We start from the raw sequence: 27,711 nt of genomic DNA, 5'->3' as shown, positions 1-27,711 counted from the left end.
TGCTCATTGGAATGGCTGATCAAAGAGAGTACAAAGTTATACTCTATTCAGCAGTCCAGTGATCAGGGGGTTAAAAAGGAATCAAAACCCAAAATTGTAGCAGAAACTAGGGTGTCACCTAGCCCCCTCAATTCAGTAAAAACAGACCATCTACACAGAGGTTTAACTCTGCCCCTTCCCCTACACAGGCTTAGGCGCAGAGAGACTATAACCAAAGTGGTGGACATAATCAGGTGAATAATTACTCACAAAGAGAATACTCACCAAATAATTGGTACCCACGCAAAGGTAGATACAACAGACGGCTAAGATATTCTCAGGGTAACCAGACACCCCAAATATAACCACCAAACAGGCACAGGAAGGCACCCGGTCTCCTACAGCAAACAGGATATCCAAAAACAGCAGCCAGACGATCCGGTAAAAACAAAATAGTCTTTATTTGACTTCAAACATGAATGTACAGGCTATGTGTCAAACATGTTTCGTATAGAAATACTTAATCAACTTCATCAATGACAGCCTGCTGAATAATGACTTAATGGCTAAGCTTAAATACACCTGTAAAGCAACACCCTGTTTTCTCACAGCCAATCATGTTAAGGAACCTTTTTGCAGAAATATACATACACCTGTGTTCTGCTCATTATAAAGGTATATATGTAGAGAAGGGAATATGCTTAGTGTAAACAATGTTTGTAACAAGATAATAAAAATATATGCTAACATGCAAAATACTGTTATTAATAATGATGAATTAGAAGAATTTTTTATGTACATGAAATAACAAGTAGCAATATTTTTTATATATTTATTTGACAAATAATTTTATATCCCATTCTGAATTTAAACCTTTTGGCACTACAGTTTCCAATTTGAAAATCCAAAAGACTTCCCTTTTCTTGAGAATTTCTTCTCTATTACCACCTCTTTGGTGTCTGGGAATAAATTGGATACATTGAAACGCCAACAAGGAAGTATCAGAATGGTGTTCTTTCTTAAAATGTAGTGACACTGGAGTAGTTGAATGTGGGTCTTCAATGGACCTTAAATGCTCTAAGAATCTGTCTTTCAGGGGTCGTGTAGTGAGTCCTACATACTGCTTATAGCACCCCCTGCAGGTGAGCAAATACATAACATATGTAGAATTACAAGTGGGATACTGTTCTATCTGATAAGATTTACCTGTAACCTGGGATTTAAACTCTGTTCCAAATAGAGCATGTGCACATGACTTGCACCTAATGCTATTACATTTATGAAATCCAGGCTTTAATGAAAGCCAATTTTATTTTTATGTTTTTGGCAACATAGAAGGAGACAGAAGGTTTCCCAAGGTTTTGGCCTTGCGTGACACAAATCCACAGCCTGTTTGTACAATCTGTCTAAGTACATCATCCGCCTCTAATATAGGCAAGGAATCACGTATGATTTTGCAGATTTTATGATACTCAGTGCTGTAGGTAGTAATGAATTTGGGTTTGTTCTGCATTGGATTAAGCTCTCTTTTATTAGTAAATAATGAATCCCTATTTTGAGGCACTGGATCAAGAAAAGTCTTGCAGAATTGATATCAGTAAGTTGAAACCGAAATCAGACTTTTATCCAATTTAAACTAGATCTAGTGCCATTGAAGTATTTCAGAAAACAATTGAGTTAAAACTGAAGGAGTTGCATGATAGTATTGATTGGAAGTCACACTAAGGTTACAATTTGACTAGGAAACAATATCAAGCTTTGAAATCTTTGGAGAAAATGCAGGAAATAGTTATTCGTGAATCAGATAAAGGGGGAAAAGTTGTAGTGCTGAATAAATCGGATTATTTGGAGGAAGCTTGGAGACAGCTTTCAGATAAAGAGGTTTACTTAAAATTGCCTAATAATCCCACTTTTCATTCCAAAGGGAACTTTATTCCATCATTGATTCGGCAGCCTATAATGGGGTTATCACACAAAAGAATTTGGCATTTTTAAAAGTCCAGTATCCAAAAGTGACAATTTTCCATTATTTGCCCAAAATTCACAAAAGTGTGTGTAAACCCCCAGGCTGCCCAATAGTGGCTGGTATTGGTTCTCTAATTGAACCCCTTTCTGAAACTATTGATGCATTTTTACAACCTATGGTAACTAAATTATTAAGTTATGTAAGAGATACTAGTGATGTTATTCAACAGCTAGAAAAACTAAAATGGGAAGTAGGATATTCCTTTGTCTCAGTAGATGTTATTTCACTCTACACGTGTATACCACATGACAAGGGGATAGAAGCTGTCAAATTTTTCTTGGATAATTTTTCAGGCTATGATGTTAAATTGAAAGAGTTCATTCTTACCTCCATTGATTTTCTTTTAACACATAACTTTTTTATGCTTGAAGGTGACTATTATCTCCAAAGGCGTGGGACAGCTATCGGGGCAAAATTTGCCCCATCCTATGCCAACCTGTATTTAGGTTGGTGGGAGCTGTCCCACGTCTTTAGAGATATTAATCCATACAGGGAACACATACTTTATTTTGGTTGCTATATAAATGACCTTTTGGTTGTCTGGAAAGGGTCAGAGGAGACAATCCCTGACTTAAATATGAATTTCATGTGAAAGAATTAACTGAAAGATTCTTACAAAGAGGTTATGATAAGAATAACCTAGATAGGGCAAAGAAATTGGTTGACCCTCAAGATAGGGATTCATTATTTACTAATAAAAGAGAGCTTAATCCAATGCAGAACAAACCCAAATTCATTACTACCTACAGCACTGAGTATCATAAAATCTGCAAAATCATACGTGATTCCTTGCCTATATTAGAGGCGGATGATGTACTTAGACGGATTGTACAAACAGGCTGTGGATTTGTGTCACGCAAGGCCAAAACCTTGGGAAACCTTCTGTCTCCTTCTATGTTGACAAAAAAAAAAGAAAGAAAATTGGCTTTCATTAAAGCCTGGATTTCATAAATGTAATAGCATTAGGTGCAAGTCATGTGCACATGCTCTATTTGGAACAGAGTTTAAATCCCAGGTTACAGGTAAATCTTATCAGATAGAACAGTATTCCACTTGTAATTCTACATATGTTATCTATTTGCTCACCTGCAGGGGGGGTGCTATAAGCAGTATGTAGGACTCACTACACGACCCCTGAAAGACAGATTCTTAGAGCATTTAAGGTCCATTGAAGACCCACATTCAACTACTCCAGTGTCACTACATTTTAAGAAAGCACACCATTCTGATACTTCCTTGCTGGGGTTTCAATGTATCCAATTTATTCCCAGACACCAAAGAGGTGGTAATAGAGAAGAAATTCTCAAGGAAAAGGGAAGTCTTTTGGATTTTCCAATTGGAAACTGTAGTGCCAAAAGGTTTAAATTCAGAATGGGATATAAAATTATTTGTCAAATAAAAATATAAAAAATATTGCTACTTGTTATTTCATGTACATAAAAAATTCTTCTAATTCATCATTATTAATAACAGTATTTTGCATGTTAGCATATATTTTTATTATCTTGTTACAAACATTGTTTACACTAAGCATATTCCCTTCTCTACATATATACCTTTATAATGAGCAGAACACAGGTGTATGTATATTTCTGCAAAAAGGTTCCTTAACATGATTGGCTGTGAGAAAACAGGGTGTTGCTTTACAGGTGTATTTAAGCTTAGCCATTAAGTCATTATTCAGCAGGCTGTCATTGATGAAGTTGATGAAGTATTTCTATACGAAACATGTTTGACACATAGCCTGTACATTCATGTTTGAAGTCAAATAAAGACTATTTTGTTTTTACCGGATCGTCTGGCTGCTGTTTTTGGATATCCTGTTTGCTGTTTCCTTCTTGCTGTGGTACTTTGGGAGAGTAGGAGACCGGGTGCCTTCCTGTGCCTGTTGTTTGGTGGTTTTTGCTGTGGAGCGTCGGATGGAGCGCTCATGAGTGGCACCGGTGGATGACGTCATCAACGGAGGACCGTGCACAGAGAGCAGAGGGACACAAGTGTGCTGCAGTTAACGGCTTGAAGATGGCTGATTAGACGGTGCAAACATCCTGCTGGTGAGAGAGGTATCCTGAGCACTGCCGGTTCTGTGGTTTGATCACCCCAAATATATACTGCTCCCCAAAATCATAACGCTGAACAAGCTGAACCCCAGGGGCAACCACGCCAAAATAGAAATAGCGGCCCTGATTCTGAGGGGACTCAATGGTCCAGGAATCACTATTATGGGGCATCAAGAGATAGGCCCAGGGGTAGAGGTAACTTGTACAATCAGGTAGATATGCTTTTTACTCAGTTAAATCGGTTGAGCGAACAATCCGCTAATATGAGTCAACCTTCTACGGCATAGGATATGCACTGGAATCAAGTTATTACACTTTTGGATTCCAGAATAATGTAATTGGGCTAATACCTGAAGGATACTTAACTGAAGAACAATTAATAGATCAATCCTATCTGGCATCTACGCCAGAGGGTCTATTTAATATTCAGTCTATTTATCCCTTCAACTCAGAGGAAGGCATCGGTAAAATTGAAGAAGCCTCTCTAGTATTTGATCAGCCAATCAAACAGCAAGATTACCCCAATTCCCAGAGTCACGGGGGCAATGTAAACTATAATCAAGAGGATCTCACCTCTAGGTTGGAAGAAGCCTATGAAATAGGACAGCCTGAAATCTTTCCAGGATTTCAGCAAATAGTCAAAGAGCAAATATCCTTAGCTAATGGATGTTCCAGCGATGATGAACGCCAACTGCTGCGAGAACTCTTGTTGGAGTACAGGGATATTTTTGCTAAGGATTCTTATGACTATGGTATTACAGACTTGCACATTGCAAGAATACAAACAGATCCCAATGCACCACCTGTCTTTGTTAAACAATACAGACTTCCTTTAGCCTCATATGATTCTCTTGCAGAAATCATAAGGAACTTGGAAGAAAGGGGCATCATATGACAGGTGCACAGCTCTTATAATAATCCTATTCTAGGTGTTCTTATCTTAAGCCCAATGGACAATTGCGTTTGTGTGCTGATTTAAGACAGCTAAACAAATGAGTGTACATGTCTGGCTGGCCTATGCCATATATTAACCAATGCCTAGCACAAATGCAGGGATCCAAAATATTCACTGCCATTGATTGTGCACAGGGATATTGGACCATAAAGGTACATGAGGAGGACCAGTATAAGCTGTCATTCTCATTCCAAAATGTCCAATATGCATTTCAGAGAGTTCCTTTTGGATACATAAATTCTGGACATGTATTTGCTGTATTCATGCATAAGGCTATGCCTGATGCACTGGAAAGGGGGACCTTATCTTATGTTGATGATGTTTTGATCAAAAGTACAGACTTTGAAAAACACATCGCAGAGCTTAAACACGTCTTCAGCCAACTTAAAAGGGCAGGTGTCAAATTATCCCTACAGAAAGCTCAATGGGGCCGCACTCGTGTAAACTTCTTGGGACATGAAGTTACTTCTGAAGGATTAAATCCTCAGAAGAAAAAGGTGGAAGCTATAGTAAATTCTAAAAACCCAACTAACTTAAAGGAATTGAGATCCTTCCTGGGTATGACAAATTATTCTCGCAAATTCATTGATGATTATGCAGAATTAGCTAAACCACTACTACTTCTTCTAAAGAAGGATGTGAAATGGCACTGGAGTGAGTCTCAAGAGACAGCCATAAAAGAGCTGAAAAGAAAACTCACTCAAGCACCTTGCTTAGTGTACCCTGAAGGTGGTAAACCTTTCTTCTTAGAGACAGGTTACACGGATATAAGCATGAGTGCTGTTTTATACAAGAAGCATGATAATTTAAGCAAAGCCATTGCTTATGCGAGCAAAACTCTATCCCCAGTAGAAATAAAATTTGGTGATGGCAAAAAAGCCCTCTTATCTACTGTATGGGCTCTACAAGATTTCCGCAGCTATCTACAAGGTGAGAAAATTGTTGTAGAAACGGCCCACCAGCCTTTGCTATATTTGCAAAGTGAAAGAATAAGAGATGGGAATTTGTCAAATAGCCGCATAACAACGTGGACTCTTTCCTTACAAGGCTGGCCTTTAGAAATTCGCTACAAGCAGAATAAAAAGAATCCAGTCACACAGGGGCTTGCTGAACTCCACAACTGTACTGCTAAAGATCCTGGGGAAGAATAATCAGAAGATGATTTCCTGGAGGAACAATTGCTTTCCCCATATAAAATGTACAATGAGGACCATTGTCAAACATTACCTTGGGTATACGTTGATGGTTGTTCTTACCATGCCACTATTGATAATGAGCACAGATTAGTGTCTGGCATTGGTATAACTTGGGCAAATAGATGCCCAAATATTTCTATAGGTTTCAACATTGGACCAAGAACCAGTCAAGTTGCAGAACTCACTGCTGTTCTCAAAACCATTGAAATGGCTATTGAACATGGTATTCATGAATTTGTGATCATAACTGACTCAAATTATGTGCGTGACAGTTTTGTTGAATACCTGCGAACTTGGAATAGAAATGGCATGCAGAAAAGCAACAACAAACCAGTCAAGTATGGCAAGTTGTTCTGCGAGATTGATAATCTGATGGTATCCAATGATTTAACCATACACTGGAAAAAGACCAAGGGTCATTCCAGGGTTCTAGGCCCAGATAAGAAAGGCAATGATCTTGCGGATTCATTAGCCAAACAAGGAGCCATAACTGGAGAACTCCTTAATATTGACCACTTAATGGGTGCAATTCAGGTAGAAGCCATTACCAGAAACCAGGCAAAACAACAATGGAGTCAGGATTCTCCTAGTGAGGACCTGATCACTAGTCAAAAAGAAGACCCCATTGTAGGCATCTTCTATAAACACATAGAAGATCCTGAAAGCAACCCCATCTCAAAAGATGATTGTATTGGCAAAGAAAATCTTAGAATCTTAATGAAATCCAGATCACAATTCAAGTTACAGGATGGTTTGTTAATTAGAAACTCCAAAACTGGCATTCAGCTAAGGGTAGTACCCACCAAGTTCAGAGGTCTAATGCTTCAACATGCCTATGATGCTCCAACATCCTGTCATAATGGTGCCAAACTCATGTATGAAATATTGTGTGATTATGCTTTTTGGCCACACATGTTGAAAGATGTTCAAACCTACTGTCAAGGGTGTTTAATCTGTCCACAGTTCCAACCCACTGCGCCAATGCATAGAGCGCCATTGCACAGGAGGGGGATGATAATGCCATGGTCAGATATACAAATTGATTTTATTGGTCCAGTAACTAGGTCATCAAGAGGTAACAAATACATGTTAACCGTAACATGCCTATTCACTAAATGGGTAGAGTGCATCAGTGCACCTAACAATAATGCTGAAACATGTGCAGCATTACTCATCAACCATATATTCTCCAGATTTGGTTTACACCAAAGAATCGAATCAGATAGGGGAACCCACTTCACTAGCAAAGTGATGACCCAAATGTGGAAAATACTAAGGGTAAAAAGAAAGCTCCATATCGCTTATAGAGCTGCCTCAAGTGGTGGTGTAGAGCGTTACAACCAGTCCATTGTTAAAATCTTCAAAAAGTTTGTGAGTGAAACGGGTAAAGACTGGGATGTAAAACTACATCTAGTCCTAATGGCATTAAGAGCAACTCCAAGTAGTGCTACCAAGATATCACCTTTTGAACTGATGACTGGTAGAAGAATGGTTCTACCTCAGCATCTGCTATACTGTACATCAAACCAGAACTTCATAAATGCTGCCAATATACATCAATATGTGGAGAACCTAAGAAAGCACCTGCAATATGCCTTTGCATTTGCTCAAAAGAATTTAGAAAGAGCCGCAACTGCCACTAAAACCTATTATGATCTCAAAACGTCCAAAAAGGAATATGAAATAAATTATAAAGTTTATCGTTATAACTTCAGAAGAGATCAGGTTAGGGAGAAGAAATTTCTTCCCTCATGGAAAGGTCATTTTGTCATTACTGACAAAATATCTCCAGTGGCCTATAAAATACGGATCCCCAAAAATGAAAGTTTCATAGATAAATGGGTCCATATCAATCAGCTGCGAGCATGTCATCCTAGGTCCCAACTACAAGTCATAGAAGGAGAATGAAGTGTCATATCACCAAAAGCACTAAAGACCTACTGTAGTTTAAAGATGACTAGCTGATAAACATGAAGGCTCAAAAATAACAGACTATTTACATAGAAGACTGTCTATGGTGTGTACGGTCAACATCCTCACCAAATACCATTGACTTTGAGCCAATTTAAATACATGTGTCCTACATCTATTTAAAATTGGAAGGGGGATTTATGTCAAGGTATATGTAAGGTTAATAAATATATATATTTTAAGGTTAATAAATATATATATTTAATCAGATATCTGACTGGTCAATAGAAAATGATTCATTTCTTTCAGACAAACTGACTTCAATCATGTTTAGTTCTCCCCCACTCAGCATGGAAAGTTATGCTACACACACAAGTGAGAACAATAAGACATTTGGTTTGATTAAATTTAACAGCCATTTCAAAAGGCCATGGGTTTTATTGCCTGGAAATGTGTGATAGGATCTCCTAACCTTGTACAGCCTTATTTCAGATCTACATAGACAGGATTCATATATTCAGGAAGAAATACACAGAAATGTAACATGCTGTATTTGCATAAATGCAATATATCAGGAGTTTAAATACTACCAATTTTGGAATAATTAGCAGTATAGTTGTTTTGATGGTATGGTGTTAAGGGCATACTGTGTTTCATGTCAAATTGATCAGAATAAATGATGTGATATAATACAGTACATATAAACATATAACTTACTAAGGTAAGAAAATTATGGTATTTGTTACACATTTTAAAGAAATATTTTCTTTCACTGTCTAGAAATAGTTAAATGCGAATTTGTTTGTGTTTGTCATGCTGCCACCAGAGGGCCAAAATCCAGTAGGACAGTTAAGGGAAGATGCGTTTCCATGGTGAACATGCTCAGCTCCGTTAAGGGCCAATCCGATTAGATATTCGAGATATCTATTCCGAGACAAGCTTCCTTTTTGGGCATTTCCAATCTTACCAATGATGGGTAATGATCAAAAAAAGGGGAGGGTGAGATCAGATGATTTAACCCCAAGCATAGAGGCTGCTGCTGGCTATCTCTGGCTATCCCTGAAGGAAAATAACTGCAACAGTTATTACAAAGCAAAAGGCTATCTATATGCTCCATGTGCAGATACCCCCAATTTTGGTATTCTGAGGTTAGATCATTCCTGTTAAAAGATATTGGATATCGATTGGCCTTCACCTTGGTAATGTAGTAACAGATTACTATAGCAAATAAATTTAAAGAGCAAATTGTACTTTTAAACTGTGTTTCATAGTTTTGAATAATTCTTAGCTTGCCTTTTTGTATGCAAAACATTTAAAACAAGCATTCATTGTTGCTGTGTTTGGTAGACTTAAAGAAATAAATTGTATTTTAAAACTGGTAGCCACTAAGTAACTTATCTGTGCAATTTCTGATGTTTTAAATTAAAATTGTATTAGGATAAATTACAGTTAGATAGCTGAATATATAAATTATCATATTGTTTATAAGCACTGTTAGAATTGTATTGCTTGGATGTTAAAAGTTAAATATTTTAGTCTCATTGTGTTAACTGGGTGAAACTTCTATTGTTAATAAGGTAAATGTGTATAGTATTCTCTCATATTTTGGTTCCTACAAATATATTCCAATATGCTCATAGATATTAACTAAATAAAAGAATTCAGATATTTATATTCATTTTGTGGTTTCTAGTAGATGCATATTAATTAAGGGTGTTTATTTTAAATGATAATTATTAAATGTATTGTATTATAACCCTGAGATAGATTGATATATTATTTGGATAGCACTACTGAAGATTTTTACGAATATACTGACATATCTATACCTATATATCTACTGTATAGTAACAGACATATAGGTATATGTATGTATATATATATATATATATATATATATATATATATATATATATATTTATATATATATTTACAATAAAAAAAATTCTGTATGTGAAAAACATTGGAATGTAAAATGTGAATAGCCCCTGTGGGGTTAGTGCATGAGCAAGAAGTGTTTTTTTAACACAAAAATCCTATAGCCTCAGGTGAGCTCATGATAAAGTATTGAAGTTGTAAATAAAGCCAAGGGGGCCTATTTATCAAGCCATCAACTGTGCTGCATTCGCCGGCACCAATATGCTCGCCTGACATCGCCTAACTTCGCTGTCGCAGACCTGAATAAGCTCTCCATATTTAACAAAAAAGCTGTCAAAAACCTGCGCACCAAGTACGGGGCAATGAGCAGCGGACTGTTGTTAACTAACAGTCATCGATCTCGCTGCTCTTTGGCTTTTTCCCATCTTTATTTGTATACTGTTACTAAGCACCCACACTATACCAAACTGTTTAACTCCTATACTGCCGCTCCCGGACCCCACCGCAATGAAATAAAGTTATTAACCCCTAAACCTGTCAAGATATTTTAAATATTATTAGATGATATACACAGGTATACTTATTATTATTTAATGGTGATGTGGCTGTGTACATCAAATAATTCATTTAATTTCTAAAAACTTCAAATGGCACTGTGTGAAATTTAGACCCACTGTTATGGATTACACAGGAAGAATCATACAAGTCACATCAAAACATTCTTTACCCCATACAGTGAATAGAGACGTAAATGTCTAAAACTTTTCATTTAAAGCCTAATGAGATGCTCACAATTTCAAGGAAATGGAAATTAGCATGATGGAGCCTCAAAAGTACATGCCCATATATGGGTTTCCTGCCAAGGTGAGGAGCCGATCCGTCTGTGATAATGTTTGAAAATACAAACATATTCAAGGAATTGTAGCTTTTAACAACTACCTGTTAATGATCCCCTGTGAGCTGTGTACACATCTTACACAACCATATGTCCAGGCTGTATTTGATTCCATAAATTTTAGACAATTTATTTATTTATTTATAAAATATTTTACCAGGAGGGATACATTGAGATTTCTCTCGTTTTAAAGTATGTCCTGGGATCACAAAACATTGCATTGATACAATAGGGTACAATAAAATACAAAAACAATAATAATAATACACAATATATGCAAACATTTAACATAGAGCAGGTACGAAATATTTAATCAACCATGACAGGAGCATTCTGTTTTGAGATATGTATAGAGGGATCTCTTAAGGGATTTTAGGCTTGGGGAAGTTTATAAAGTGTGAGGGAGGTCATTCCATAATTGTGGTGCTCTGTAGGAAAAGGAGGATCGAGCTGCTTTCTTTTTGTATTGAGGCAAGCTAAATAATGTGCTGTTATTGGATCGGAGGTTATAGGAGGTGGGAATAGCAGGGGAGAGCATTCTGTTCAGGTAGGTGGGAGCTTCCCAGAAAGGCTCTTAAAGGGACAGTATACACTCATTTTCATATAACTGCATGTAATAGACACTACTATAAAGAATAAGATGCACAGATACTGATATAAAAATCCAGTATAAAACTGTTTAAAAAGTTACTTAGAAGCTGTCACTTTGGCTCTGTTGAAAAGGTAGCTGGAAAGCCCACTGCAAGTGGCAAATAAGACACTACCCTCCCTCCCCCTTCTTTTGCATATGAAAAGACCCTTTACACAAACAGGAGCAAGCTGGAGTAGGTAGTCGAGCGTATTCACATAAAACTTTGGGGCTTGGTTAGGAGTCTGAAAATCAGAGCAATGTTATTTAAAAATAAGCAAAACTATACATTAATTTAAAAAAAAAACTTTATGGGCTATATAAATAGATTATCTACAAAACATTTATGCAAAGAAAAAATGAGTGTATAATGTCCCTTTAAAGACAAGGCAGGAAAGATGGAGGGTGCGTCTGGATTCCAGCGACAGCCAGTTTAGTTCTTTTAGCATGTTACAGTGGTGGGTCCTGTAGTTACATTGTAGCACAAAGCGGCAGAACGAGTTATATAATGTATTTAGTTTATTAAGGTGAGTTTGCAGAGCAGGTGCATATACTATGTCCCCATAATCCAAGATAGGCATCAGCATTTGCTGTACAATCTTTTCCTTTACTGTAGGGCTGAGGCAAGATTTGTTTCTGTACAGGGCACCTAGTTTTGGATAAAGTTTAGAGGCAAGTTTTTCTATGTGGAGTCCAAAAGATAGATTGGGGTCTAACAACATGCCTAAGTATTTAAAAGAGTGGACTGCGGTCAGCGTGCAATTGGATTTTGTTTTGATGCTTAGATGGGAATTTTGTAATTTTTGTATTTTAGGTCCCGTTCCAAAGATCATTGTGACCGTTTTGTCAGTGTTTAGGAAGAGTTTGTTTTTCGAGATCCACTTTTCTACCTCTGTGAACTGGTCTTGGAGCACTGCTTCAAGCGGCGGCAGATCAGATTTGTTTGTATAGATTACCGTGTCGTCTGCGTACATGTGTACAGTTGAGGATTTGCAGACATTAGGCAAATCATTTATAAATAATGTGAATAGTAGGGGGCCGAGAATGGAACCTTGGGGAACACCACACGTGAATGGGAGAGGGAGGGAGTCACTGTTAGAGACAGAGACATATTGTGATCGATCCGATACATATGATTTAAACCAGGTTAACGGGCGATCAGCAATACCAGAGTTTTTTAGTTTGAGAAGTAGTAGATCATGGTCCGCTGTGTCAAAAGCCTTTGCAAAATCAAGGAAAATAGCTCCAGTTAGGTCTCCTTGTTCCATGCCAGTTTGGATGTCGTTGCAAACTTTTAGGAGGGCAGTTGTAGTGGAGTGATTCGGTCTGAAACCTGATTGATCAGGGGTCAGATAGTTTGAAAGTTGATAATATTCGCATAATTGCGTATGGACGCATTTTTCTAAGATTTTTGACAATACAGGGAGCAATGATATAGGACGATAGTTAGAAACCAAGGTTAACCCCCCACTTTTATGAATAGGCACTACTCTTGCAGTTTTCCAGAGTTTGGGTATGTATCCAGACACCAAGGATTCGTTAATTAGGGTTGCGACAGGCTTAGTAATTGCTGGCGCACTGAGCTTCAACAGCATTGCTGGGATTTGATCAGGTCCTGACTGGTTTTTCATTTTTAGATTATTGAGGTGTTTCTTAATGACATTGAAGGGTACAGGTCTAAAATTGAATTTTTCTATATTGGGTCTTTGCTGTTTTAGTGGAGCCTGATCCACATTTGTAGCTTCAGGACGAGTGTCATTTATTAGTTTGTCAATCGGGGTGGTGGAGCATCCTACAAAATAATTGTTAAAGGCATTTGCTACTTCTAAGGGGAGTTGCAGGTTTTGGTTATCCACATTGACAGTGGAGGGTTGGGAGTGGATTGGTGGATTTTGTAGGTTATTTATGAGTTTCCAAAACTTTCTAGGGTTACATATATTATTGTTCAGATTTTCACAGAAATATTGCGCCTTAGCCAATTTTGTTTGTTTAGTACATATATTTCGCCATTGTCTATATACACAGTGATCATTCATAGAGCCAGTATGCTTGAATTTTGACCACAATGAATCCCGAAATTGGTACATTTGAATGAGGTCAGCTGTGATCCAATTCAAGTGTGCTCCTTTTACTCTCACCTTACGCAGCAGTGCATGTAAATTCCAAACTTGTAGGAGTTCAGACTGAAAGAATTCAACTGCAGAGTCTAGATCTGGGATTAGGTTTAATCTGTGCCAGGGGAGGTTCTTGATGTCATTTAGAAATGATTGAAGATTAAATTTTTTGAAGGACCTGGTGATTTTAACCTTGGGAGAGGATTTAGTAGCCTTTATTTTGCGCACACAGTACACTAAGCAGTGGTCACTGAAATTGTTAGGGAGAACACCTGCCTCCTGGATTCGGTCGGGAGAAGAGGAGAGAATCCAGTCGAGCAGGGTATGATTATGGCTTTTGATGTTTATGCGAGTTGGGGAGGAGATTAATTGCGTTAGCTGCAAAGATTTAAACAGCGAGCGACAACTGTTATTTTTTGGATTCAGCCAATCGATGTTAAAATCTCCAAAAAACAAAATTTCACTTTTTGGGTTTTGAGTTATGGATTCACTAAGGAGCTGTGCTATGTCTGAAATGGAATGCACAGGGGAGCTTGGTGGGCGGTAGATTCCTGCAACAATGATTGATTTACTGCACGGGATCTCAATTTTGCCAGAAAGGAAATCAAAGGTGGCAGGAGAGCTAGATTTTTTTATGGGGGTGAACTTTGTGGAGTTGTCAACATAGATTACAATGCCGCCTCCTCTCTTTGCTCTGTCAATTCTATGGCATGAATACCCAGGTATTGCAATGGCAGAGTCAGGTATTTTTGCAGTTAGCCATGATTCAGAGATAACAATGATTTTTGGCTTGTATTGTAAACACCAAGCTTGCAGTGCATCGATTTTTGGAAATAAGCTGCGTATATTACAGTGCACAAAGGAGAGGCCTTTTTTAGCTGGAAGGCTAGGAATGGAATTTGCTGTGGGACCAGGGTTAGACTCTACATCATTTGCAAGGGCAAGTAGCATAAGGAATAGGAATTTGGACATAGTTTTTGTTTGGCTATATAGTGAATGGCATACTTTATAATTTTGTGAGGTGGGGGTAGGAGGGCTATTTTTTATAACTCTCCACCAGCACTCAGCAGATAAGTTACAGCAACAGAGCAGGCCATGGTGTATGATAATTTGTTTTCCAGTTTGAGGTGGGTGATACAATGAAAGTGGCCATGCAGAGACAAATAACATTCATATTTGCTGAGATTGATAAATATTGCAAATAGATATATGAATGTTTAACATTTCTAACAATTATTTCTTTAATTCCAGGCATCTAGTAAGTACACAGATAATTGGCATTTGAAATCTCTGTGTAACAGAAAGAGAATAATAAAATAAAAAAACTATAAACCTTGCAAAATAAATTATCTATATAATCCTCATATAAGGGAATACTCAAATGAGTGTATGTGTATATATATATGTGTGTGTGTGTGTGTGTGTGTGTGTGGGATACACATATGTACAGTATATTCAGACACATATTAAACATGGAGACCTGAGAGCTAAAATGTCAAAATGTATATATATATATATATATATATATATATATATACATTTAAAAAAAAAAAAATATATATATATATATATATACAGGGAGTGCAGAATTATTAGGCAAGTTGTATTTTTGAGGATTAATTTTATTATTGAACAACAACCATGTTCTCAATGAACCCAAAAAACTCATTAATATCAAAGCTGAATAGTTTTGGAAGTAGTTTTTAGTTTGTTTTTAGTTATAGCTATTTTAGGGGGATATCTGTGTGTGCAGGTGACTATTACTGTGCATAATTATTAGGCAACTTAACAAAAAACAAATATATACCCATTTCAATTATTTATTTTTACCAGTCAAACCAATATAACATCTCAACATTCACAAATATACATTTCTGACATTCAAAAACAAAACAAAAACAAATCAGTGACCAATATAGCCACCTTTCTTTGCAAGGACACTCAAAAGCCTGCCATCCATGGATTCTGTCAGTGTTTTGATCTGTTCACCAACAACATTGCGTGCAGCAGCAACCACAGCCTCCCAGACACTGTTCAGAGAGGTGTACTGTTTTCCCTCCTTGTAAATCTCACATTTGATGATGGACCACAGGTTCTCAATGGGGTTCAGATCAGGTGAACAAGGAGGCCATGTCATTAGATTTTCTTCTTTTATACCCTTTCTTGCCAGCCACGCTGTGGAGGACTTGGACGCGTGTGATGGAGCATTGTCCTGCATAAAAATCATGTTTTTCTTGAAGGATGCAGACTTCTTCCTGTACCACTGCTTGAAGAAGGTGTCTTCCAGAAACTGGCAGTAGGACTGGGAGTTGAGCTTGACTCCATCCTCAACCCGAAAAGGCACCACAAGCTCATCTTTGATGATACCAGACCAAACCAGTACTCCACCTCCACCTTGCTGGTGTCTGAGTCGGACTGGAGCTCTCTGCGCTTTACCAATCCAGCCACGGGCCCATCCATCTGGCCCATCAAGACTCACTCTCATTTCATCAGTCCATAAAACCTTAGAAAAATCAGTCTTGAGATATTTCTTGGCCCAGTCTTGACGTTTCAGCTTGTGTGTCTTGTTCAGTGGTGGTTGTCTTTCAGCCTTTCTTACCTTGGCCATGTCTCTGAGTATTGCACACCTTGTGCTTTTGGGCACTCCAGTGATGTTGCAGCTCTGAAATATGGCCAAACTGGTGGCAAGTGGCATCTTGGCAGCTGCACGCTTGACTTTTCTCAGTTCATGGGCACTTATTTTGCGCCTTGGCTTTTCCACACGCTTCTTGCGACCCTGTTGACTATTTTGAATGAAACGCTTGATTGTTCGATGATCACGCTTCAGAAGCTTTGCAATTTTAAGAGTGCTGCATCCCTCTGCAAGATATCTCACTATTTTTTTACTTTTCTGAGCCTGTCAAGTCCTTCTTTTGACCCATTTTGCCAAAGGAAAGGAAGTTGCCTAATAATTATGCACACCTGATATAGGGTGTTGATGTCATTAGACCACACCCCTTCTCATTACAGAGATGCACATCACCTAATATGCTTAATTGGTAGTAGGCTTTCGAGCCTTTACAGCTTGGAGTAAGACAACATGCATAAAGAGGATGATGTGGTCAAAATACTCATTTGCCTAATAATTCTGCACACAGTGTATATATATTTATATATATATATATATATATATATATATATATATATATATATATAGGAAGTATAGAATGTTTTAGGATTTAAAATGAGCATTCTAACAATTATCTCTTTCATTTCAGGCATCTAAGAAGTACACATATAATTGATATTTTAAATTATCCTGTATATTTTATCCTCTCAAAAAGAGATATACAGATATGAAATATTAATCTGTATGGAATAATAATCCAATGTAGATATAATTGTGTGAGAACCACATATATCTATATATGTGATGTTGAGTGGATGGCTGAAGAAGGAAATTGAATCCAGGATGAGGATATTATGATTTTGTTATTTCATAAAATATATGGTTTTAAATGCATTTTATATATTATAAGTGGAATAAATTCACATGTGGTCTTAAAATAATCAGAATAAATAATGTGACATAATACAGTACATTTGAACATGTAATTTAGTAATATAAAGAAATTGTAACATTTTAAATTACACATTTTAAAGAAATGCTTTTAAATATTAGAAATTATTAAATTAAACTGTTTGTTTGTCATGCTGCCCCCGATGGCCAAGGTCCAGTATTGCAGCCCGGAAGCCTTTGGCTGCTTAAAAAGAAGTTTCCCAGGGCCAATCCGATAATAACCCCCAGGTATCCAATGAGAAGGGACAAGCTAGAAGGGCCAATCCAAGACAAGCTTCTGTTGTGAGCTTCCAATTCCACCAATGATGGTACTGAACAAAAAGGGGGTGAGGTGATATCAGATGTTTTAACCCCAAGCATAGAGAGAGAAAAGGTAGATTTTTTTGCTGCAAAAACTTGGCTAACTTTTGCTAAACTTTGGTTGGTGAACTGTTTGCTGAAAACCTGGACGGATAACTGCTGCAGTTATTATAAGCAAATAGCTACTCTTTATTCTCCACATTCAACATACCCCAATTTTGGCATTCTGAAGTGAAATTGGACCTGTGAGAAATATTGGAAATTGGATATTGATTTGTTTATTTTGGTAAAGTATAAAAGGTTGCTAATTACAGGTAAATGTCTAAAACAAAATATATGCATAGTTGCTGTGGTTAAATTACAACTGATAGATTTAAAAAGCATATTTATATTTTAGAATTATATTCATAGTCCTGAATAGTTTTAAGCTTGCCTTTTGTATGCTAAAAATTTAAACAAACATCCATTATTGCTGTAGGTAGCAGACTTAAAGGAATAAATTGTATTTTAAAACTTGTATTTCATAGCCTGCATATTTTAAGCAAATTCTTAGTGCTAAGTAATTTATCTTTGCAAAATATAGATATATATATATATATATATCTTAGAATTGGTTTTAAATGTAGGTAACTAAGAAGTTATTTCAGCTTAGAGAAGTTTGATTGTTGGCACAAATAATACAGGGAGTGCAGAATTATTAGGCAAATGAGTATTTTGACCACATCATCCTCTTTATGCATGTTGTCTTACTCCAAGCTGTATAGGCTCGAAAGCCTACTACCAATTAAGTATATTAGGTGATGTGCATCTCTGTAATGAGAAGGGGTGTGGTCTAATGACATCAACACCCTATATCAGGTGTGCATAATTATTAGGCAACTTCCTTTCCTTTGGCAAAATGGGTCAAAAGAAGGACTTGACAGGCTCAGAAAAGTCAAAAATAGTGAGATATCTTGAAGAGGGATGCAGCACTCTTAAAATTGCAAAGCTTCTGAAGTGTGATCATCGAACAATCAAGCGTTTCATTCAAAATAGTCAACAGGGTCGCAAGAAGTGTGTGGAAAAACCAAGGCGCAAAATAAGTGCCCATGAACTGAGAAAAGTCAAGCGTGCAGCTGCCAAGATGCCACTTGCCACCAGTTTGGCCATATTTCAGAGCTGCTGCAACATCACTGGAGTGCCCAAAAGCACAAGGTGTGCAATACTCAGAGACATGGCCAAGGTAAGAAAGGCTGAAAGACGACCACCACTGAACAAGACACACAAGCTGAAACGTCAAGACTGGGCCAAGAAATATCTCAAGACTGATTTTTCTAAGGTTTTATGGACTGATGAAATGAGAGTGAGTCTTGATGGGCCAGATGGATGGGCCCGTGGCTGGATTGGTAAAGGGCAGAGAGCTCCAGTCCGACTCAGACGCCAGCAAGGTGGAGGTGGAGTACTGGTTTGGGCTGGTATCATCAAAGATGAGCTTGTGGGGCCTTTTCGGGTTGAGGATGGAGTCAAGCTCAACTCCCAGTCCTACTGCCAGTTTCTGGAAGACACCTTCTTCAAGCAGTGGTACAGGAAGAAGTCTGCATCCTTCAAGAAAAACATGATTTTCATGCAGGACAATGCTCCATCACATGCGTCCAAGTACTCCACAGCGTGGCTGGCAAGAAAGGGTATAAAAGAAGAAAATCTAATGACATGGCCTCCTTGTTCACCTGATCTGAACCCCATTGAGAACCTGTGGTCCATCATCAAATGTGAGATTTACAAGGAGGGAAAACAGTACACCTCTCTGAACAGTGTCTGGGAGGCTGTGGTTGCTGCTGCACGCAATGTTGATGGTGAACAGATCAAAACACTGATAGAATCCATGGATGGCAGGCCTTGAGTGTCTTTGCAAAGAAAGGTGGCTATATTGGTCACTGATTTGTTTTTATTTTGTTTTTGAATGTCAGAAATGTATATTTGTGAATGTTGAGATGTTATATTGGTTTCACTGGTAAAAATAAATAATTGAAATGGGTATATATTTGTTTTTTGTTAAGTATCCTAATAATTATGCACAGTAATAGTCACCTGCACACACAGATATCCCCCTAAAATAGCTAAAACTAAAAACAAACTAAAAACTACTTCCAAAAATATTCAGCTTTGATATTAATGAGTTTTTTGGGTTCATTGAGAACATGGTTGTTCAATAATAAAATTAATCCTCAAAAATACAACTTGCCTAATAATTCTGCACTCCCTGTATATACAATTTCTGATGTTTTAAATTGGAATTATATAGGATAAATTGTTGCTAAATAGCTGATTGTATTGCTTGAATGTTAGTAGCTAAATATCTTGGAATCGCATTGTGTTAATTGAATGAAATTCTATTGTGAATAAGGCTAGTTAAAAAGTTACAATTTGGTTTCCCTTGTAAAGAGTATTGCAACAGTTTAAACAATATAGTTTGACTCATATACTGGTTCTTACAAATATATTTCAGTGTGTCTATGAATATCAACTAATAAAAAGAATTCAGGAATTTATATTAATTTTATGGTTTTTGGTATATGCATATTTTATTGGGGTTTAGTTTAAAGGATAATTATTAAATATATTGTGTTATAACCCGGCCATATACTGACAAACCGCTGCTCCCGGAGCCCACCGCCACTCTAATAAACTTACTAACCCCTATTCCTCCACTCCCGGAGCCCACCGCCACCTACATTATACTTATTAACCCCTAATCTGCCGCCCCCTACACCACCGCCACCTACATAAAGTTATTAACTCCTATCCTGCCGCTCCCATAGCCCACCGCAACTAAATAAATGTATTAACCCCTAAACCTAACAACCCGCTAACTTTATATTAAATATTAACTCATCCCTATCTTATAATAAATTTAAACTTACCTTTAGATTTAAATTAAACTATATTAAACTATTAATTAACCTATTCTAACTATTATAATAAAATTACATTAAACTATATAAAATGAATAATTAACCTACCCTAACTATTATAATAAAATTACATTCAACTATATTAAATTAATAATTAACCTACCCTAACTATTATAATACAATTACATTAAACTATATTAAAAGACTTATAAAAACGTGTATACTAAAATTACAATAAATTACAAATTAAATTAATTATATTATATATTTAAACACCTAACCCTACTCAAATAATTTAAATCTACACTAAAAAATAACAACACTAAGTTACAAAAAAGAAAAAAGAAATTTGGATGGGCATTGCCCTTAAAAGGGCATTTAGCTCTATTGCAGCCCAAGACCTAATCTAAAACTAAAACTCACCCAATAAACCCTTAAAAAATCCTAACACTAACCCCAGAAGATTTACAGTTTTGAAGATCCGACATCCATCCTCCAAGAAGCTGGGAGAAGTCCTCAACAAAGCGGCCAAAGTCTTCATCCAAGCCCGCAGAAATTTTCACCCCGACGGCATCTTCTATCTTCAGCCATCTGGCGTGGAGCGGCTCCATCTTCAAGACATCCGACGCGGAGCATCCTCTGACGACGACGACTACCGACGAATGAAGGTTCCTTTAAATTACTTCATTCAAGATGGTGTCCCTTAGATTCCGATTGGCTGATAGAATCAGCCAATCGGAATTAAGGTTGAAAAATCCTATTGGTTGTTGAAATCAGCCAATAGGATTGAGCTTTCATAGGCGGATAGGGGTTAATAACCTTTTGTAGGTGGCAGCGGTGGCAGGGTGGCAGATTAGGGGTTAATAAGTATAATGTAGGTAGCGGCGGTGTCGGGAGCAGCAGATTAGGGGTGTTTAGACTCGGGATACATGTTAGGGTGTTAGGTGTAAACATAACTTTTATTATACCATAGGAATCAATGGGATATCGGGCAGCAGCGAACATAAGCTTTCGCTGCTTTCAGACTCCCATTGATTCCTATGGCATCCGCCGCCTCCAGGGCGGCGGATTGAAAACCAGGTACGCTGGGCCGGAATAGTGGCGAGCTTACCTGGTAGTTATTTAATAAGTAGCAAAAGTAGTCAGATAGTGCCGAATTTGCATTTAGAACATCTATAGTGACGTAAGCATTGATCTGTGTTGGACTGAGACCGGAGGATCGTATGTTACGTCACAAAATTCTACTTTTGACGGTCTGTAGACTTTGATAAATAAGGCAAATCAAGCTCTCCACAATTACGCTGCGGAATTCCAGCGTATTTGCGGTTGACGGCTTGATAAATAGGGGCCAATGAGTCTTTCTATTCTAGAAAGGATAGTTTTTAATTCTACTCTGGAACCTTGGGATTTATATTTGGTAGCTGAAGACACATAAAATTACTACACTCGTGCTGGTTGGGTTCACCTGGGGAGTAAGCAAAAATGGAAATAATATACTGATACCTTTTTACTGTAGTTATTATTTAGACTGGTGAGGTTCCAGTAAAGACTTTTGTTGGCAAGTCCTAACACAGAAATTTAAGTTGTGGCTTAAAAGCTGACTCAGTTTCTGTTATAATTGTTATATTTCGTTCTTTCCATTTACCCAGAAAAATATATTTAAACCACCTTTGTTTCATATTAACATAATTAGTATAAACAAAGATGGTGAAAGCAATATCAGATACAAAAGTCCCATGGATTATTAAATCATTTTATATGTAGTTTATAGAAACACCATACTGGATATTCTAAGCATTTGGTTATCAAAACAGTTGCCTTGCAAGACCTTTACCTACTTTTATCACATTAGTGCTTTCTGCTTGTCATATATTTATAACTACACACTCTTTGAAGTATAGTCCTGTGTAACTTTTTGTAATTTCCGTTTTTTGAAAGCTATCAGTTCTTGTTTATAAGTTCTGATTTGTGATGTGAGCTTCTCTATCCATTCATTAGCGGTATCAGCTCCAAATCGGCTCATATGTTCTTCTACAAAAGACTGGATCTCGAACCTCACGTCCTTGAGTAGACATCCAACTTCCCAAATGACTAATAGCATAAGGTCAAAAGAGCATTTATTAAGGATCCGGCACCAATTGAGACAGAATTCGGGATTAGATCTCCCAATGATCGGTATACTGTGAATCCTGAAGCCTCTGGGAATTATTCTCTTCTTATGATAATCAGAAAGATATGTCCAGTATAAATTTAAATCAATCTCCCTCTGTTTCAATTTGGCTAGGGTGTTATATAAAGAGTGAGTAGTTTCCTCAATTCTTTGTTCATCTATAGAGCCAAAACGTATAATGTCAGCATCCTCCTCAGTGAAGTTGAAGATGTCATCAAACAATTTATCAATAGGTGCTGCTGTAACCAGAGTGGCCGCCTCTCCTATCTCTCCCTCTGTGTCTGTCATGATGGTAGTAGTCTGAGCCAAGTATAAATAAGAAACAAAATATGGATGGCCTAATCAGGCAGTTCAATCACCTTCTGGGTGCACTTCACAAGAAAATGATATCCAAAACATTTGCAGCGTGTGTGCACTCTCACCAAAAGTTCAACAGCTGCCAGGGTGCTCTGTAAGTATCCAATCTCAAACAAAAAAAGAAGCACTTACTGGTCTTCAGTCGACAAACAGATATATATTTTAGACTGTGATGTTTCCGGGTAAACACACCCCTTCTTCTGGCGAACAAAATGTGAAAATGGTAAGCCTTATAAATCCTGAGAAGGCCCTCCTCCGGCGATCTGCCACTAGAAGAGCAGAGTGTGCAAAAATTGTGACATCATGAATAATTAGCTATGTGCCAAAATAAATGTGATGGTATTCCAAAACATCCTCACAGAGACTTGTATAAAATACCATCTCCTGATAGGTGGATACTCTTCCACCCCTTCAAGTACTAAATACGCCGATTAGCATTATGTAAACACACAGCACTACCGACCACATATCATATGGAGATCAAACACTGTTTTGTACAACAAAAATAATGTCCCTGACATCGCCGACACCTGCATTATAATTATTAACCCATAATCTGCTGCCCCCAACATTGCCGCCACCTACATTATAGTTATTAACCCCTAATCTGCCCCCCCAACGTCGCCACAACTATAATAAAGTTATTAATCCCTAAACCAAAGTCTAACCCTAAGTCTAACCCCCCTAACTTAAATATAATTTAAAATAAATCTAAATAAAATTACTATTATTACTTAAATTATTCCTATTTAAAACTAAATACTTCTGCCCCCCCTACACCGCCGCCACCTACATTATACTTATTAACCCCTAATCTGTCATTCCCTACACCGCCGCCACTATATTACATTTATTAACCCCTAAACCTAAGTCTAACCCTAACACCCCTAACTTAAATATAATTTAAATAAATCTAAATAAATATTTTTATCATTAAATAAATTATTCCTATTTAAAACTAAATACGTATCTGTAAAATAAACCATAAGATAGCTACAATATAACTAATAGTTACATTGTAGCTATCTCAGGGTATATTTTTATTTTACAGGCAATTTTGTATTTATTTTAACTAGGTACAATAGTTATTAAATAGTTATTAACTATTTAATACCTACCTAGTTAAAAAAAAGACACATTTACCTGTAAAATAAATCCTAACCTAAGTTACAATTACACCTAACACTACACTATCATTAAATTAATTACCTAAACTAACTACAATTAAATACAATTAAATTAAATAAACTAAAGTACGGAAAAAAAAAACTAAATTACAAAAAATAATAAAATAATTTAAATTTTTAAAACTAATTACACCTAATCTAATCCCCCTAATAAAATAAAAAAGCCCCCCCAAAATAAAAAAAAGCCCTACCCTATACTAAATTACAAATAGCCCTTAAAAGGGCTTTTTGCGGGGCATTGCCCCAAAGTAATCAGCTCTTTTACCTGTAAGAAAAACTACAATACCCCCCAACATTAAAATCCACCACCCACACACCCAACCCTACTCTAAAACCCACCCAATACCCCCTTAATAAAAACTAACACTAACCTCTTAAAGATCACCCTACCTTGAGACGTCTTCATCCAACTGGGCAGAAGTGGTCCTCCAGATAGTCAGAAGTCTTCATCCAGGCGGCATCTTCTATATGTATCCATCCGGAGAGGAGCGGTTCCATCTTCAAGTCAGCTGACATGGAGCATCCTCTTCCAACAACATCCAAACGAAGAATGAAGGTTCCTTTAAATAACATCATCCAAGATGGAGTCCCTTGAATTCTGATTGGCTGATAGGATTCTATCAGCCAATCGGAATTAAGGTAGGAAAAATTCTATTGGCTGATGCAATCAGCCAATAGAATGCGAGCTCAATCCTATTGGCTGATTGCATCAGCCAATAGGATTTTTCCTACATTAATTCCGATTGGCTGATAGAAATCTATCAGCCAATCGGAATTGAAGGGACACCATCTTGAATGATGTCACTTAAAGGTACCTTCATTCCACAAGAAGATGTCATCAGAAGAGAATGCTCCGTGTCAGATGTCTTGAAGATGGACCCGCTCCGTGCTGGATGGATGAAGATAGAAGATGCCGTCTGGATGAAGACTTCTGCCAGTCTGGAGGACCACTTCTGCCCGTCTGGAGGACCACTTCTGCCAGATTCATTGAGGACTTCAGCCCGGTTGGGTGAAGACTTCTCACAGTAAGGTGATCTTCAAGGGGTTAGTGTTAGGTTTTTTTAAGGGGATATTGGGTGGTTTTAGAGTAGGGTTGGTTGTGTGGGTGGTGGGTTTTAATGTTGGGGGTTTTGTAATTTGTTTTTTACAGGTAAAAGAGCTGATTACTTTGGTGCAAAGCCCCGCAAAAGGCCCTTTTAAGGGCTATTTGTAATTTAGTGTAGGGTAGGGTTTTTTTATTTTGGGGGGCTTTTTTATTTTGTTAGGGGGATTAGATTAGGTGTAATTAGTTTAAAAATCTTGTAATTTATTTATTATTTTCTGTAATTTAGTGTTTGTTATTTTTGTACGTTAGATAATTTTATTTAATTGTATTTAGTTTAGGGAATTTATTTAATTATAGTGTAGTGTTAGGTGTTATTGTAACTTAGGTTAGGTTTTATTTTACAGGTATATTTGTATATATTTTAACTAGGAAGTTATTAAATAGTTAATAACTATTTAATAACTATTGTACCTAGTTAAAATAAATACAAACTTGCCTGTAAAATAAAAATAAACCCTAAGCTAGCTACAATGTAACTATTAGTTATATTGTAGCTAGCTTAGGGTTTATTTAATAGGTAAGTATTTAGTTTTAAATAGGAATAATTTATTTAATGATAGGAATTTTTATTTAGATTTATTTTAATTATATTTAAGTTAGGGGGTGTTAGGGTTAGACTTAGGTTTAGGGGTTAATAAATTTAATATAGTAGCGGCGGTGCAGGGGGTGGTAGATTAGGGGTTAATAAGTACAATGTAGGTGGTGGCGGTGTAAGGGGGGTAGATTAGGGGTTAATAAGTATAATGTAGGTGACGGCGGTGTAGGGGGGGGCAGATTAGGGGTTAATAAGTATAATGTAGGTGGCGGCGGTGTAGGGGGCGGCAGATTAGGGGTTAATAAGTATAATGTAGGTGTCGGAGATGTCGGGCGGCAGATTAGGGGTTAATAAGTATAATGTAGGTGGCGGCGGTGTAGGGGGCGGCATATTAGGGGTTAATAAGTATAATGTAGGTGGCGGTGGGCTCCAGGAGCAGCTGCTTAGGGGTTAAACACTTTATTTAGTTGCAGTGGGGTCCGTGAGTGGCAGTTTAGGGGTTAATACATTTATTACAGTTGCGGTGGGCTCCGGGAGCGGCGGTATAGGGGGTAAACAGTATAGTATAGTGTGGGTGTTTAGTGACAGGGTACCAATAAAGCTGGAAAAAAGCCGAAGAGCAGCGAGATCGATGACTGTTAGTTAACAACAGTCCGCTGCTCATCGCGCCGTACTTGGTGCGCGGCTTTTTGACATCTTTTTTGATAATTTTGGAGAACGTATTCAGGTCCGCGGCAGCGATATTAGGCGATCTTAGGCGAGCGTATTGGTGCCATCAAATGCAAGTAAGTTGACAGCTTGATAAGTAGAACTTTAAGGGCTATAATATTAAAAAAATGAATGCTCTAATCTGTTAGAGCATGTCATTTTAAAACTATTTAACCTACATTACTGTGTGTTAAGCCCTTGCCAAAGGGTTAAACACACAGTAGAAATACCACTTGGGACTCATAGAGAACTGCTTGTCCAGAACACTGATGATCCAGTGATGTTGCGAATAGTTCGCCGGCGAATAGTTCCTCCCCCTATTCATCATCATTGAGTAAAACTTTGACCCTGTACCTCACAGTCAGCAGACACATTCCAGCCAATCAGCAGCAGACCCTCCCTCCCAGACCCTCCTACCTCCTGGACAGCATCCATTTTAGATACATTTGGAAGCTGCATTCTTAGTGAGAGGAGGGACAGTGTAGCTGCTGCTGATTTAATAGGGAAATCAATAGCTAGGCTAGTGTATTCAGTGTCCACTACAGTCCTAAATGACTCATCTGATCTCTGCTGTAAGGACAGCACCCCAAAAAGCCCTTTTTAGGGCTAGAACATCAGTCTGCTTTTTTTTTCCTGTGTAAACTAATTGCAGTTGCCTGCCTGCCAGCGTGTGTGTCAAGCTCACAGCGTATACTGTGCACACTTGCCCAGTGCCACCACTCATATCTGGTGTAACAGTAGTGCACATTTAAAAAAAACAACACTTTTTTGACTGTGAAATAATAGCAGTCAGTTTCCTTCACATATGTGTGTTTCAGTGCCTGCCAGGGCACAGTGTCACCCCAGTGCAACTCATATCTGGTGTAACAGTAGTGTACATTTAAAAACAACTATACTTTTTTGACTGTGAAATATTAGCAGTCAGTTTCCTTCAAACGTGTGCGTTTCAGTGCCTGCCAGGGCACAGTGTCACCCCAGTGCAACTCATATCTGGCGTAACAGTAGTGTACATTTAAAAAAAACAAAACACTTTTTTGACTGTGAAATAATATCAGTCAGTTTCCTTCACACGTTTGCGTTTCAGTGCCTGCCAGGGAACAGTGTCAACCCAGTGCAACTCATATCTGGTGTAACAGTAGTGTACATTTAAAAAAAAAAACAACCTTTTTTACTGTGAAATAATAGCAGTCAGTTTCCTTCACACATGTGCGTTTCAGTGCCTGCCAGGGCACAGTGTCACCCCAGTGCAACTCATATCTG

Source organism: Bombina bombina, chromosome 3 (genome assembly GCF_027579735.1).
Source record: "Bombina bombina isolate aBomBom1 chromosome 3, aBomBom1.pri, whole genome shotgun sequence".
In the NCBI taxonomy this organism is placed as follows: Eukaryota; Metazoa; Chordata; class Amphibia; order Anura; family Bombinatoridae; genus Bombina; species Bombina bombina.
The sequence above is the reverse complement of the archived record's forward strand: the minus strand, read 5'-3'. Positions refer to the sequence as shown.